The sequence below is a fragment of the Protopterus annectens genome, chromosome 3.part1, assembly GCF_019279795.1.
Source record: "Protopterus annectens isolate FY-2018-M chromosome 3.part1, PAN1.0, whole genome shotgun sequence".
In the NCBI taxonomy this organism is placed as follows: Eukaryota; Metazoa; Chordata; order Ceratodontiformes; family Protopteridae; genus Protopterus; species Protopterus annectens.
Genome location: NC_056732.1, coordinates 861358020 through 861373624, shown reverse-complemented (window position 1 = coordinate 861373624; position 15605 = coordinate 861358020).

The following is a 15605-nucleotide window of genomic DNA, read 5'->3' as shown; positions in this document are numbered from 1 at the left end:
GCACTTGAACCTTGGTCTCTCTCAACTTGTTTCCAAATATTTATTTATTTATGTAGCCTTAACAAATGAAATGTGGGTTTAGTGTGCAGTCGGTATATTACCTGAGTCCTTTTCTGTTAAGGCTACATCATGTCTTTTACATTTGTTTGCTGTCTTTAAGATGGCTACCAAGGGCATGCATAATGACAACATTATCATCCTGCATAACTTGACCTGACCAAGGCATTTTACATAAATCCACATTGTATATTTCATTGAAACTGTCTCAAGTGGCCATAAACATCTACATCACCAAGTGGGTAAAAGACTGAATCACATAAGTGACAGTTAAATATGTTGCATTATGTCTAGAGTCCAGTGACCAGGTCCATACCTCATGGCTCTGTTCTAGGCCCTGTTCATTATTTAAATCTCAGATATCAAAATGGACATGCACATCTTTCTCAAACCAACTTTGTGGAGGACTGCAGATTGTGGGCAATCATTGAATCCAAGTGTGATGCTGGTACAATAGAGACGGTATCAATACACATAAAGGATTGCTGCCACAACCGTGGGGAACATGGTAGATGAAGGAAAATCATGTGTGATTAGTTCCATTATGAGTAGCAGGAGGTAGATCATGAACAGACATTCCAGAATGTGGTAGATAAGGTTCATAATTATCAGAAGTCCATCCAAGAGAAAGATTCAGAAAATGAACAGAAATCAAATGGCCAAAGATGAACCACAACATCTCACAAAGCATAGCTCCAGAAGGGGGTTAGAAATACAGAAGCTGTTTTAACAGGAGAGCCAGCAACAGGGTAACACAGACACCTGCAGATATCACCAATAATACCAATAACAATAATTATGATGCCAGTAATGCCAACAGTAATTACATTTACAATAATATTGACAATACCATTCTGAATGTTCAAATTGATAAAACAGGTGTTATGAATGAACAGGTTTTTCACAACATGAACACACTCACAAGAACAGACTGACAAATGAGAGACAGACAAATGGAGGACTGACCAACAGCATCCAGGGCCCCTTGGACCCCACAGACAGACATGAGAGAACACTGAAATCCTACCCTGCCACAATACAACTCCCAGGGCTTATATCACCAGAGCCCAGTACAAATGAACAGGAATTATCATCACAAATATTGCAACTACAACTAGAGATACAGCCCACTGAGGTTCCAGAGATAAGAAGCAAACTACCATCTTAACTCAAGCAGGGTGGACCAGAACAGCTGGGGAAGGAAGCAGTGGACAGGATGAATGAGTTGAGGTACCTGGGGATCAACAACTTCTAGCCATCAGTGCCATGTGCATGGAGACGGAATTAGACCACAGGACCTGAAATCATTTGAAGAAGCCACTGACAGCACTTGCTTAACAGACGACTTACATTCATACATCAGGAAAGGATTGAGATGACACAGACCATCATTGATTTAAAAATGTATGTGAGAAAGATGAATTTGAAATTTGTATCTCACAAGAAAAGTAACATGGAGGAAGATAAACCCATCAAAGACCCAGTAGTTTTTGCCCCCCACTGCGTCCCACATTTGCAGCCTTCAAGACAAAATTTGAGTTCAACAAAAGAAAAGCTCTCAAATTATAAGTTTTATAATATTTCAAAAGATGAGATATTAGCACTTAAGTATTTGAGAAATGATAGAACTAGGCGTGGTCGGAAGGCTGACAAGGGGGGTGAGCATACTTGTTACAGATACTGACACTTATATAATGAAACTAGAGAACATGCTGAACACACCTGAGTGTTATTATAAACATTCCATTAAAGAGGTTAAAACTGCATATATAGAATGGAAAGATAAGCTAACTACAATGCTTAATGAAGAATTATTAGTGAAAACTTTTTTGAGTATTTGAACACTCCTCTTGTTTTTTCAGGATTACAACACCCCATAAGAATAGGGAAGATTCACCTTACAGACCTGTTATTGCAAGTGGAGGTTCCATATCAGAGGCCACTGCCATATACTTAGATTTTATTTTTCAGCCTCTTTCTGAAAAGAACTCATCTTTTATTTTAGATTCACTTGATTTTTTAAGAAAAATAAAAGAAGTGTAAGCGAATGAACAAAGCATTTTGGTAACTATTGACATTAAAGCACTATACACTCTGTTACCACACACATATTGTGTTAAAGCAGCTACAGAGGCTGATAGCAGAAATAGCAATGCTACACAAGGGCAAACTGAATGCTTGGGAAAGCTAACAAACTTGGTGTTGAGTTACAGTTCTTTCAGTTTCAATGGCCAGCTGATAAACAGATGAGGGGGATAGCCATGGGAGTGGCTATGGCCACTAGCCTGGCCAATGTAGCCTTAGGTAAGTAGGAGGAGGAATTTGTACTACAAAGTAAATACCACAGTTTTATGACCAGCCACCTTCCCTTTATTGATGATGTATTCATAATCTGGCAAGGTGAGAAATCTAAACTAACTGAGTTTATCCATTGCATCCACAAGTCCACCTCCTTTCTGAAATGTATCACTTCCATCAGCTTGGAGTCAGTGCAGTTCCTTGATATGACTGTCAGTATTGATAAAGACAGAAGAACATTAATTAATAACTTATACAGGAAACCAACACGAGTGAACTACTTACTTCACAAAGATACTATGCATTCAGTAAGAACTAAGCATAATGTAATAAAATCACAAGGCTACAGATTAGCACACATTACCTCAGGTTTGGCCCCTTTTCTCAAAAATATGAATGATTCTGAAAATGATTTCTTAACCAGAGGATATGAATCAAACATGTTACATATGATCCTGGATCCTATTAGAGACTCGAAATTTAACAATGACCCTATGTGGAATAGGCCTTTTGGTAGAATTATACAACAAGGACACCCTAACCCAAAAGAAGAAAAAAAGTAAGGACACTTATATTCTAACTTACACCTGGGATTTCAATAAAGTTAAAGCCATTATTAAGGAGAACTGGGCCATCCTCATTGACAATCAACAGCTTGTAAGGGTTTTAGGATATGACCTTACTTTTGTACATAAAAAGAGCAGAAGCATACCTAGCTATGTGGAAAAAAAAATAAGGAACACCAAGATGACATGAGCACTAAAATTTGTGGGCCAACTAACTGCACTTTTTGTGAATACTTGATGGTCTGTGACTCATTTAACTCATTTGAGTGCCCCCATCTTAAAAAGATGGTGAAATCTTCAGCAGGTGGTAAATATAATACTGGAAAATTTGTATATAGAGCCATATGTAATGACTGCCCTGCATTTTATGTGGGTAAGACTATGCATAATCTGAAAAGGAGGGTTTCTGGTCATCTTTCTGACATCAGACATAAATGCCAGAGGGACACCTTATGCAAACACTTATGAGAACACCCCAGACATTTTGGTTTTAAATTTATCATTCTGGACTGCATGGAGATGGATGAGCTTGAGGGGGGCAGCGATGGTGTGTTGGTGAAAAAAAAATAATTATGCTGGCAGTTGAAATTAAATGTGTTCAGAAAACTGGGACTTAACTACTATTGCTCTATTAAGAGTGTGTTGAATTTATGTAAGATGCCACAAAATCTGTAAAAGTTTTTTAAAGAATTTTTTGAGGAATATTTTTATGTACTAAAAATATACTAATAATAAAAATGATGTGTAGAATGTGTATATGTGTGTATGTGTGTGTGTGTGTGTGTGTGTGTGTGTGTGTGTGTGTGTGTGTGTGTGTGTGTGTGTGTGTGTGTGTGTGTGTGTGTGTGTGTGTGTGTGTGTGTGTGTGTGTGTGTGTGTGTGTGTGTGTGTGTGTATGTATGTGTGTGTGTGTGTGTGTGTGTGTATATATATATATATATATATATATATATATATATATATATATATATGTGTGTGTGTGTGTGTGTGCCTGTGTGTATGTTTAGATACTTTAACCTCAAGTCTATTCTACTTTGATTAGATTTATTACATCACACCAGAAATTTAAATTGTAAATTCAAAACACACATTTTTCATTCCACTATAACCATGTAGTACTGGTATAATTCCTCTATTTACAGCAAGCTAAGGAAATCCATTAACAGACATACAAGGTTGGTGAAAAACCAAGTTATACACTGAAGAAGGGACTTTTCCCGAAAGCTTTATGGAGTAACAAACTTGCTTTTTCAAGTTTGTTTTCAAGTTTTTCGTTTGTACATAAGATACTGTACTATAATATACTGGCAACAGAGTATACTCTGAATGCTCATTTGTATACATGTATATTAACAGATAGTGTATAGCTCTTATATCTTACAATGTAATATTCCAAGTAATACTGACTATATTACTCTTGCAGCTCTGTATCCAATGGATATGGTCCAAATGGATGTATGGATTACAAAATCTTTAATTTCTGATCAATTAGATGTTTATTGAAAAACATAGACATTATACATCTATATTATTGCTTTAATGCATTTATGTCAGGAAGTACAATAAAACTAAAAATGTAAATAGCATAAGTACAAAGCAATTTACACAAAAAATAGAGTGAAAACTATACAGAATGAGCAAACTGTGAAATTATATAAATCTCTATTGTCCAGATCCCCTTCAATAAAAACATCACAATGAAATAGTATATGATGACTTTTATTGAAAATATTTTACTTACAACTGTACTGAAACATTCTTAATCACAAATAAATTGATCTGATCTCACATGACATTTATCTTAATATTAACAGAACATCCACATAACCATTTAACACGGCAGAGTATCCCTCTCACCCTGCCCAAAATAAGAAGCATTGCCTCAACAACTCATTCATTTACCCTTACTTATTAAAAGCAGCATGCCATCACTCAATTCCATAGTCAACCAATCCCCTTACCAAATCAAACCCAACACCAGAGGGGGAACAGAAGAGGGCAAGCCTGCCCCTCTTCTTCGCCTCCAGCCTGAGACAGTCTGTTCACCCTTCCTTTACTGCAGACTCTTCATGAAGCTATTCAAGAACAATGCCAGGTGAGCATTAAATAAATCCAAGTCTAAATCACTTAAGTGCACTCCATCCTCCCTAAACCACACTGAGTCCCTATGTTCTATGGTATGAATGCCCCAATACTCCAAATGCCTTGCAACCTGAAATTTACAAATCGACGGGCACTCGCAGTACCTGTCTAGCTGTTGGGATTCTGCCAAACCAGCCGTGGTACTCTTTCTGACCATACCAGGAAATCTCCCTTGTAAAGCAACCAAACCCTGCATTACGTGAAAAAACAATTGCCATTTAGGAATGACAACTAAATTGCTACCAGCAAGATGAACTACTAAAACTCATGGGATCTTGATCCGTAACCATATTTTAACAAACTCCTCCTCAAGTTGGTTGATGTCTTCTACGACTTCTGATCCCACACAACAGACTTTCCACCCAGATCACTGCCATCCATCCTAACTACCACCCATTTCACCATCCAATATAGAAATGACCCAGAATGACAATCTCCTTCGCAAAAAAAAAAAAAAAAAAAAAAATATATATATATATATATATATACATATGTGTGTGTGTGTGTGTGTGTGTGTGTGTGTGTGTGTGTGTGTGTTAGACACAATTAGCACTTCAATAACTTAGCTAATATAAGACAAAAAGGCTCCAGAAGACCATTGACTCACCCTCTTAATCACATACACTGACCTACTCTCTTTTGCCAAATCAAAAGCCCTTTCAATGCAAAATGCATGAGTTTAAAATCTCTCACCTGGAAAACCTAAACACTGAAACACCTTCCTCATCACATGCAAAAACTGGTTACCCATTATCACTCTACTCTGTTTCGATTGAAAAACCAAATCCTGTGGACTACCAACCTTCCTCCGTCTAAGTTAACCTTTTCCTGACCACTACTCCACCTAAAAACTATTCTTCCCCTATAAATCCCCTCTCCCACAGACTATATCCCCTTCCATTAAACTCCCCTTATTTACCCTCCCTTTAACTCATCACACCTGTGTGCTCCTCCAGGAGTTTCTGCAGTTATCTCCTAGTGTGCCCCTAGGCATCACATTTTGCTTGCTCATCTTTGCATTAATAATTCCAAAACCATGCTACATACAAGGTGTCAGAATATTTTATCTTGAAGAATACATGATGGCAAACACAATTCTATTGATATTTGACCTCCGTCAATGAGTATTTTTTTAGAACTGTAAAGTGATAACTTCATTTTTTAATTGCTCAAGCTACATCCACTGAGAGTTAAAGGAACACACTCAAAAGGGCTGTACTGGAGGGAATAAGTTATTTAACCCAGCCACCTAAAGTGTCGCTGGACACCTTAGCTTGTTCCAATCAACATTTTTGTAGCTTTTAGAGGGAGCACAAGTCAGATAAGGCAGTATTCTGCCTTATACCTGCGGCAACCACTAGCCTTTATTCATCAACAGAGACTATCAAAGCTCACCAAATACCCTACATAGAAAAACATTAAAAAAACAGAGTAATTATGAAAAAAAGCAAACTTTAATGAACTGTTGAATTAACAAACTGGAACCTTCTTAAATACTTTCCTCTTGATGAAGCATCCCAATCCATGGCAGAGTGTACTGCATATTTTTTCTACACAAAGGAGGCGCATCCATTGAATCAGCCAGCTATCAGCCTATTGCAATCTTGTTTTATCTGTTTAAAGTTATTGAATGACATCAGCAGCTGCTAATGTTCCTGCTTAATAACCAACTGCTGTGTTCCATTCAACATGTTATTTGACTCAGCCACTGTACTGAAACAGCCATCCTTTACTTTCTTGACAAGGTCACTAAAAGTCTAGATTCTAAGCACATCATCCCCACATTCTTCCTTGATCCTTTTAAAGCCTTCAGTACTGTTCCCCCACCTTAGGCTTCATGGGTCCCACTTATGAGGCCTAGCTCCCTCCATTGCCAGCTGGTCTGCCAGCCATCTCAACAGCTGCACCCAATCTGTCAAATGGTTAGACTCCCAATCTAGCTTCCTCCCAGTCTTAATAGGCATTCTCCAATTATCAATCTTTTCAACATCTTCATTAATGATATGCTCAAAGAATCTTAACTGCATTTAGTCATACAATACACATATGTGTCTACACTAGTCTGCTCTGCTCCATGCCTAACCACATTTCAAATCATCACCCAAGATGCTTTCAGCTTCACTGACCATTGACTACAGAAATCTGAACTTCTACTAAACCCAGATAAAGAAATAGACTTCTGTTTCTACCCAAAACCACAAAACAGTTCCCTCAACAAAGTCTCGGCAAAGAATGCATTAATCAAGCAAGTCACCTATATTAAACTGCTAGGAATCGTCATTGTTAACAAGTAAAAATTTGATCTGCACTTCAGTTCTGCTGTAAAAAAAACTCATATTAGGTTAGAATCATTATATAAAGCAAAACACATTCTAAATGACCAAGGCAGGAAAACAGTAGCTTTCTCTATATTCACTCCTAGAATCCTTCAGATCATACCCATCTTTAACAACCTTGAATCTTCCATCTTACTCAAATCTGAGCAGTGCTACAATTAAATTGATACATTTGTATGCAACCTTCCAATTCATGCCTATAATTGCTCATCCATGGATTCTCTTAAACTGTCTTGAACTTTTTCACCAGCTCTCCTACATCAAACTGGTAATGACAGACAAACTGGCCCACAAACACTGCAATGCCCTATCACTATCCAAATTAATTCAAGGGTACTAACCAAATATAAATCTATGCTCTGAAAAATTTAATCTAATGGAAACTGTTGTTCTCCTGTTTTGGACACAATAGAAGAGTCTTCTTGGGGTGCCTTCTGTGCGTAGTCTGCATGTCCTCCCTGTGGTCGCGTGGGTTTCCACTGGGTGCTCCGGTTTCCTCCCACATCCCAAAGACATGAAGTAGGTGAATTGGACACTCTTAATTGGCCCTAGGTGTGAGTGTGTGCATGTGTGTGCCTTCTGTGGAAGGTTGATTGCCAGGCTGGCAACTCAACACCGTAAAACTCCACTGCCAATCATGAGCGGACAGATGATCCACTGTGGAGACCCCTAACTGGGAAAAGCTGAAAGAAGAAAAAGAGTCTTCTTGGGTTCTGTTCAAGCAGCTTTATTATATACAACCACATCACAATAGACATTTACTGACTTTAACTTAAGTACTTATACACAAACTAACTACCTCAATCATACATGCTTACTCTCTGGCTGCACTCTCAAAATGGCACTGGGAATAGCACGTGCCTGGTATTCATATGTGCACGATCAGTCCTTGATATGCTTCTTAAAGATATAACACATACACTCTGATCTACAAAACCCAAAAATCAAACAATAAGAAGCATCAGAAACATGAGCCACAAAGCATTATAGAGAATGATGAAGTTTATATTACATGGGATTACCCATTATCGATAGTTCAAAAAATACATGCAAAAAAGAACCTGATACAGTAGTCCATGGAAAGAAGACAAAAGTAGCATTACTCACTGAAATTGCTACATTGAGTGATTAAAGTGACAGTGCCTTATGGGCAGAGAGACATAAAGTCATATAATACGAGGATTTGCAGGCAGACATGAGGGCAATGTGGAATGATACCCAGGCAGTTTTAATAGTAGTAGGATCAATGAGTCTTATAAAAAAAAATTTGCAGTCATATTTAGACACGTTACCGATATATGCAGCTCCATATGAATTTCAGAAGGGGTCAGTTTTTGCCATATTGCAGGTACTGCAAAGAGCACTTTTGGCTAACATCAAAAATTGAAACAATACTAATTTCACAAACTTTAATCACACCTTGACATAGGAATGGGGTCCTTATCCATCATGCTATTAGAAACCCAAAATACTTGGAAAATTAAAAAGACAGAGAAAAACAACTGTCATGAACACCCATTTTTTCTCAATAAGCATCTCCAAACTTTGGAGCAAACAACATTAATGTATTTCAACTCTCACTAAATGAACACCTCATGAAATCTAAAATATGTTAACTGTTCTAAACCAAACATCTGATTATATACATAGCATGTAATTGCAATATCATCGGCTCAGTAATGCCTCTCAAACTAGTATCCCCTAAGCTAATTCAAAATAGTTACTAAATAGCTACTGTAACAATAAATGTCTAAATCAAAATCTGTGATTGTTTGCCTTAAATACTCCCTCTACTTCCGTCAGAATCAGTAATTATTTCCGCTAGTTAATCATTTTAAAAAGTTTGTCAACTATGCAAGTAACATACATTATTTTTTTCATCTATGTACAACTCGTACACAGCACTTGTACATTTCAAATTGTAAAATTAGCTTTTTTCTCTTCTTTGAGATACAATATATCTTTTTCTTTCTTTTATGTACAAAATGTCTATTTTGCTATGTAAAATAATTTTATATTTTTTCAGACATTTTTTCCCTTGGGCCTCTGCTGAAAATTGGCAACTTTTCCAAGTAAGACTTTCCCAGTAAACAAATGCTAATAAAATAAAATAATGTAGCAAGGTCAAGTCAATATTTTTAGTGAGCAGAATGCAGTGATGGAAATGCTGTTATGGCTCTGAGTATAGGAAAGCATCCGTCTGTAGCTGTGATAAGACTGTTATGACTCTGAGGAAAGGAAAGCCTCCTTCTCTAGTTGCCATCTACTTATCTAATTGTACAGGACAATAGCACAACAATGTCAGTTTTTGCTAATAACTTCAATAACTTATTTTTTAATGATTTATGTATTTTTTTTCATTTTTATTTCCTTAGGCAAGCATGGCATAGATTTGGTTTTATATGATTTGTTGATGATATGCAAATAGAAAATAAAAGGTTTAGTGTATTAAATAGAATATCACCAATTAGAAATGGCGCTGCTAGTTGGAAATACTTCCAGTATTCATAATATGGTATACCACACATGTATTTCTGCAATTGTTTGAAAAGATGCCATTGCAATATTCTACATTTCTTTAATGGTGTTTATTTCAGACTGCTCCCAAGACTTACACCTAAATATTTCTTTATGTATTTGTAAAACAAGGTGATTCCAAATGTATATATCTGGACATGAGGTAGATGGATCAGTTAGACTATATGTAAACTAATACATCGATGCAATTGAATATAAATGAGTTCAAGTGTGCTTGCCAATTGCATGTAAAGAATAGAAGTAATTACTGCAGTTTTATTAGCTATGGATTATACAGGGACAGTAGTATGAGTTTTAAGCCTTGTGTTATTTTTAGTAAAAAAGCAATGCTATTGACTTGAATTTTGTTGACTTGGAAGAGCTTAAGATGGCACCTTTAGTTAATATTAATGGAACTTTTCTCTTTTACCCACATAAAATGTATTAATTTCAGATGTACTTAATGTAGTGGGATATGAACTCGTAGAAATTTGAAACAAGTTTTCCACAAGATAAAGAAAGCAGACTGTCACTCATTTAGCATGTTGTGTTGACTTATTTATAGACATCATTTCTGCTTTTGATAAGTTAGCTTTAAGACCTAATGTTCAAGAAACCCTTTACATAGGCTTTCTATAAACAGTAATATATATAGAAGGACTTGATTTGAGAATTAGGTGGTTATCAGGAAATAGAGTGTTAAAAATGCATTTTTTTTAATATTCCCATTGTTCTATGTTCCTTTTCCTTACTTCGTTTGTCAATGGTTCAAAAAATAAATACTAGCAACGAGTGAGAGATGGCAATTCTGCATTTTCTCCTTTCCAAAAATAAAAAGAAAAAGGAGATAAAAGTGTTATTCCAAACAGATGCAGTATGGTTTTGATACATAGCTTGTGCACTTAAAAAAGTTACTAGTGAGTTAGTAACACTCTAATTTTCCATAGAAAAAATCATTGGGCAGTGTGAAAGGCATTATCAAAATCAGTAGTCATTTCAAACCAAAGAGGGTCATATTTATTACTGATCTGTATTACTACTAATTTCCTGTTCTATATATTCATCCTAATAACATAATAAAATGTGGTGATGTCCACTCAAATCCAGGCCCTAGCTCACTATCAGCTAAATCTACAATGCTCGGCTAAATCTACAATGCTCAACCAAATCTACAACACTATCTTATAACACCAGCTCTGCAGCATCCAAAAACATATGTATCTTTCTTTAAACGTCCATAGTATATTAAACAAAGTAATTGAATTCCACTCTTGGATTAGCCAAAATAAACCTGGCATTACTGCTATAAGAGAAACGTGTCTCAAAACCCATATAAAAATACTGCAATACTCCCACAAGGATAAAATATTATTAGGGAAGACAGACTAAACAGAAAAGCCAGTGGCCTCATTATTATGTTTCATAACTCTATGACTCTCTCTCTCTCCATCTCTTATCATTTCACCAACATTTCATGCAATGGAGATTCTTATTACTCTGCTCCAACAAGCAATTATAAAACACTATGCATAATTGCTCTGTAATTCCCACCAGGAAAAAATATCTCCATATAGAAGAATTCCTTCACTTGCTAACTACTAATATGTCCTATGAAACTGCCATTCTTTTTGACAACAACATTGATTGGCAGGCCCTTATAACTGATTTTCCCCTTTACAAGTCTTAACCTGTATGGCTTTAGTCAACTTATAAAATCGCCAGCTAGATCAAACAAACAAAGCAACAATGGTTCTCCTTTTCTTTTAACAGGGTCATTGTACTCCTCACCAGGGATCCTTCGGATACCCTTAATGACTATAAACCCATATATGTACAAAGAACCAGAGTACAAAGAATTAGTCCAGATAAAATCACTTTAGCTAGCAAATCTATTAAATTCTTTCTTTGATACCCTCCCTGTGGGAGAAATGAAGATGTCTTGTTGAAGTTTTAAGTAGTTTATTCAGTTAAGTAGGTCCATCTACATGCCTACTACAATAGTAATCATGTTTTTCTAAATGCCACTTTTCTATGTAAATTATTCATTTTATATATCCCTGGTCAAATATATATTTTTTTGTATATTTAGTCATGCAGACTGATTTGATTTTTCTCTTTTTATTTCAGTTAATCAATTTTATTTATCATAGGTTTATAGGTGTTTACTAGGCTAATAACCACACGGGCCATTTTAAGCCTAGCCATACATTCCAAATCTCTGATAAGTGTAAGCAGGGGCTTGAGAGATGAAACATTTACAATCAAAGGCATGGGAAATTAACATTTACAGGTTGCTCATAGCCATTAAAGACATAGCTGCCAAACCAGGGAATAATTTACTGTTCCCCATCTAGTTGTCCAGGTTGCTCTTGAATTGGGTTAGGGAGGAACTGTGCTTCACATGGATGAGGAGTCTGTTTCATAGATGAGATAGTCTCTGGGATACATCCCTGTCTCTCCAGCAGGTCCTATTTATATCACAGGCGATGTTTAAGTCTTTAGAATGGGTAATTTTGGTGCTGTTTGTTTTGTGAATATGCAGGAGATCAATCAGAGTGGGGTCTGACAACGTCCTGTATGCCAGGCCTAAATCTCCACTTAAAAGTCTGTAGGAGACAAAATACAGGGATAGGGCCTTGAGGCGGTATACACAGGACATTTTACTTACACCCTGTATTTTTTTAGCAGGAACCTCTGTAGATGATCCAATTGCTGGATATGCCTGGTTAGGTGCATACCAAAGTGGGCATTGTACTAAATGATAGGTCTGATGAATGCCAGATACAGTGGAACAATGACTTCCTTGGTCATCGATGCCATACCTTTGTTTATACTTTGCACAACATAGAAAGATTTCCTCACTACTGTAGACACTTGATGGTCCAAGGCTAGATTACTATGTCCCTAAGTCCTTGACTACTGGGTCAGCTCTAAGGGGTGTGTTGTCAATATGATAGTTACCAGATGTGGAAGACTTCGCGAAGGATACTATTATGTCAACACAGAAAGGAGCAGCTAATGGTTTATTCACTACTATTTAAAGATAATTGTTAAGCCTGAGAGATCATTAACTGTTGGATTCTACCTTTCAAAGAATAATTGTTTTATCTGTGGCAACCCTACAAGTATGTCACAGGTGGCATACTGTAAGACTAAACTATATTTTTCCCTCAGTGTAATAGATTGATCTAACTGTTTGCTGCATGCTGCTTCACAGTCATGAAAAAAGGCACTGGCATCAGCAAAAGTGTCATTCTTCTCTCCTGGGAAATTGTTGGTGAGTGTGTGTGTGTGTGTGTGTGTGTGTGTGTGTGTGTGTGTGTGTGTGTGTGTGTGTGCGTGTGTATGTGTGCGTGTGAATGTTTGTGTGCGTGTGTGTGTGTTTTTGTGTGTGTGTGTGTGTGTGTGTGTGTGTGTGTGTGTGTGTGTGTGTGTGTGTGTGTGTGTGTGTGTGTGTGTGTGTGTGTGTGTGTGTGTGTGTGTGTGTGTGTGTGTGTGTGTGTGTGTGTGTGTGTGTGTGTGTGTGTGTATGTGTGTGTGTGTGTGTGTGTGTGTGTGTGTGTGTGTGTGTGTGTGTGTGTGTGTGTGTGTGTGTGTGTGTGTGTGTGTGTGTGTGTGTGTTTGTGCACGTGCATGTCTTTGTGCCTGTGCAAAAATTTTCTTGGTCAAGTTTTTGCTATTTGTTGTAAGATAATAAGGCAATAATAATGTTGCAGTGGAATACTTTGGTCTTGGTAATCTGCAGGAATATTTGTTTGGCCTTCATCTCCAAACTGGATAATACTAAATGGAGCCATTAATAAAGGAATCAAGAGACCTAGCAACAGTTCTGCCTCTTCTATAGTGATGCTTTTGCTTTTAAATGTCAGTTGACTGATATTTCTTGACAAGATGAGATGGAACTACAGTCAAATTCATAGTTTGATAATGCACACCTGAGCAGGGTTAGGGGTTGAACATCAAGTTTTACCTTCTGTTGTACAATGCAGAAAAGTCATACATTCAACAACTTTCAGTATGCCTTTATCATGAAATTCTCTCCTTATCATACTGAAAGAACTTTATTTTTAATAACAGACTTGGAACAGTTTGACTTAAATTTTAATTTAACAGTTTAAATGTAAAATGATTTCAGCTCCTTGTCCATCCAACCTGTATAATTAATTGTATCTCCTACAATATGACTAGGTCTGCCAGGTATTGATAATGGAGAACCTGATGTTCGCTAGACAATTTGAAAGTTAAAAGATTAATTAAATTTAAGGTTCAAAACTACTGTAAATGTGCCTGTTGAGATGTTATAATCACTTTATTTTCTAGACCCTGTCTTGTGCTTAGACTCTGAATGCTGTTTTTCCTGGACCTATGCTCTAGTCCTCTATTTTTTTTTCAATACAGTTGTGCCTTGACCTCAGCTTGTTTGGTATAGTATATAGTAACATTTTGATTTACTCAAACCTGGAAATGAAAAAAATGTCTCCTCAACTGTAGATTTGATGTTAAAACTCCATTCCTTCAAAAAATTTTCTTATTTGTAATTACAAAGATTTCATATCTTTAGAAATGTTGACATATGTTCATTTGTTAGGTTTTTTTTTCAGAATATTTTGTAGACATATCAGGTGACATGACTTGAAATAGGAATGACAGTCTTTATCCTTTGACAAAGTCAATTAGAATAAAGGTTCAACATTCAGAAGCACTATTATATCAAAGTTATGATGTTTAACACTTTAAGTGATAACACAATTCAAATAAGAGTTGATGTTTCTTGTAAAATGTCATTAAAGGAAATCTACTTTGGTGGGAGTGATATTGTCTTTTGCTGTGAACAGATCAAGCAGTTCAGTCAATAAACTTTTTGGAATTCACCTCTTGAGTTCTAGATCAAAGATGAGCTGAACTTGTTTAAAACTTCACAACACAGCAACTCCCAAAGGGGCCCTAGTCTTCAAGGAGATTTAAAAGACAGCTAACCCATAGGATACTGTTTTAATCAGTGAAGAACATTAGAAAATATATTTTCCTTATCAAGTTCACAACCAAGTACGCAATGAATTCTATAAATATTCTTCTCAATTTTTTAGAGGATATTAACACATGTTCAATTACTTAAGGAGAGAGCTTTATGTAACTGACTCAAGAAACAATGTTACAATGGAAAATGCTGGCAATACCATAACAGCCTTTGCAGTAATTGCAGGGTATACCTCCAGCATATTTTACTAAAAAAAGAGATACATTTCTGCCTTAGCAGTTGATTGTACTTACAGAATACTCTGGAAATATAGCCGTTTTCAGAAAACATTATTTTTGCAGGTGACATCACCTAGTAATATTCAACAGAATAATTTATGCACACAGCAAGATTTTATAATTGGCAATACAGTTGCACTGCAAAAGAAAGCTGTACTACTTCAAAGACGTCCTATTCAGAACTTATTGTAATAATCTATTGAAATATATTTTATTTACTTTGCTAGCAAATGGAAAAATGTCTTGTTTTAGAGATTTGTCTATGATGTACAAGAAACCCTTCTGTGCAAATATAAATGAGGAATGTATTATTAGGATTCATTGAACACAGGTTCATCAATCAGTCTGTTTTATTAAATGTTTATCTTGTCTGCATCTGTCATGTTTTAACAGATTTTTATACTACAGACAAGGTTGGCACAATTAATTATTC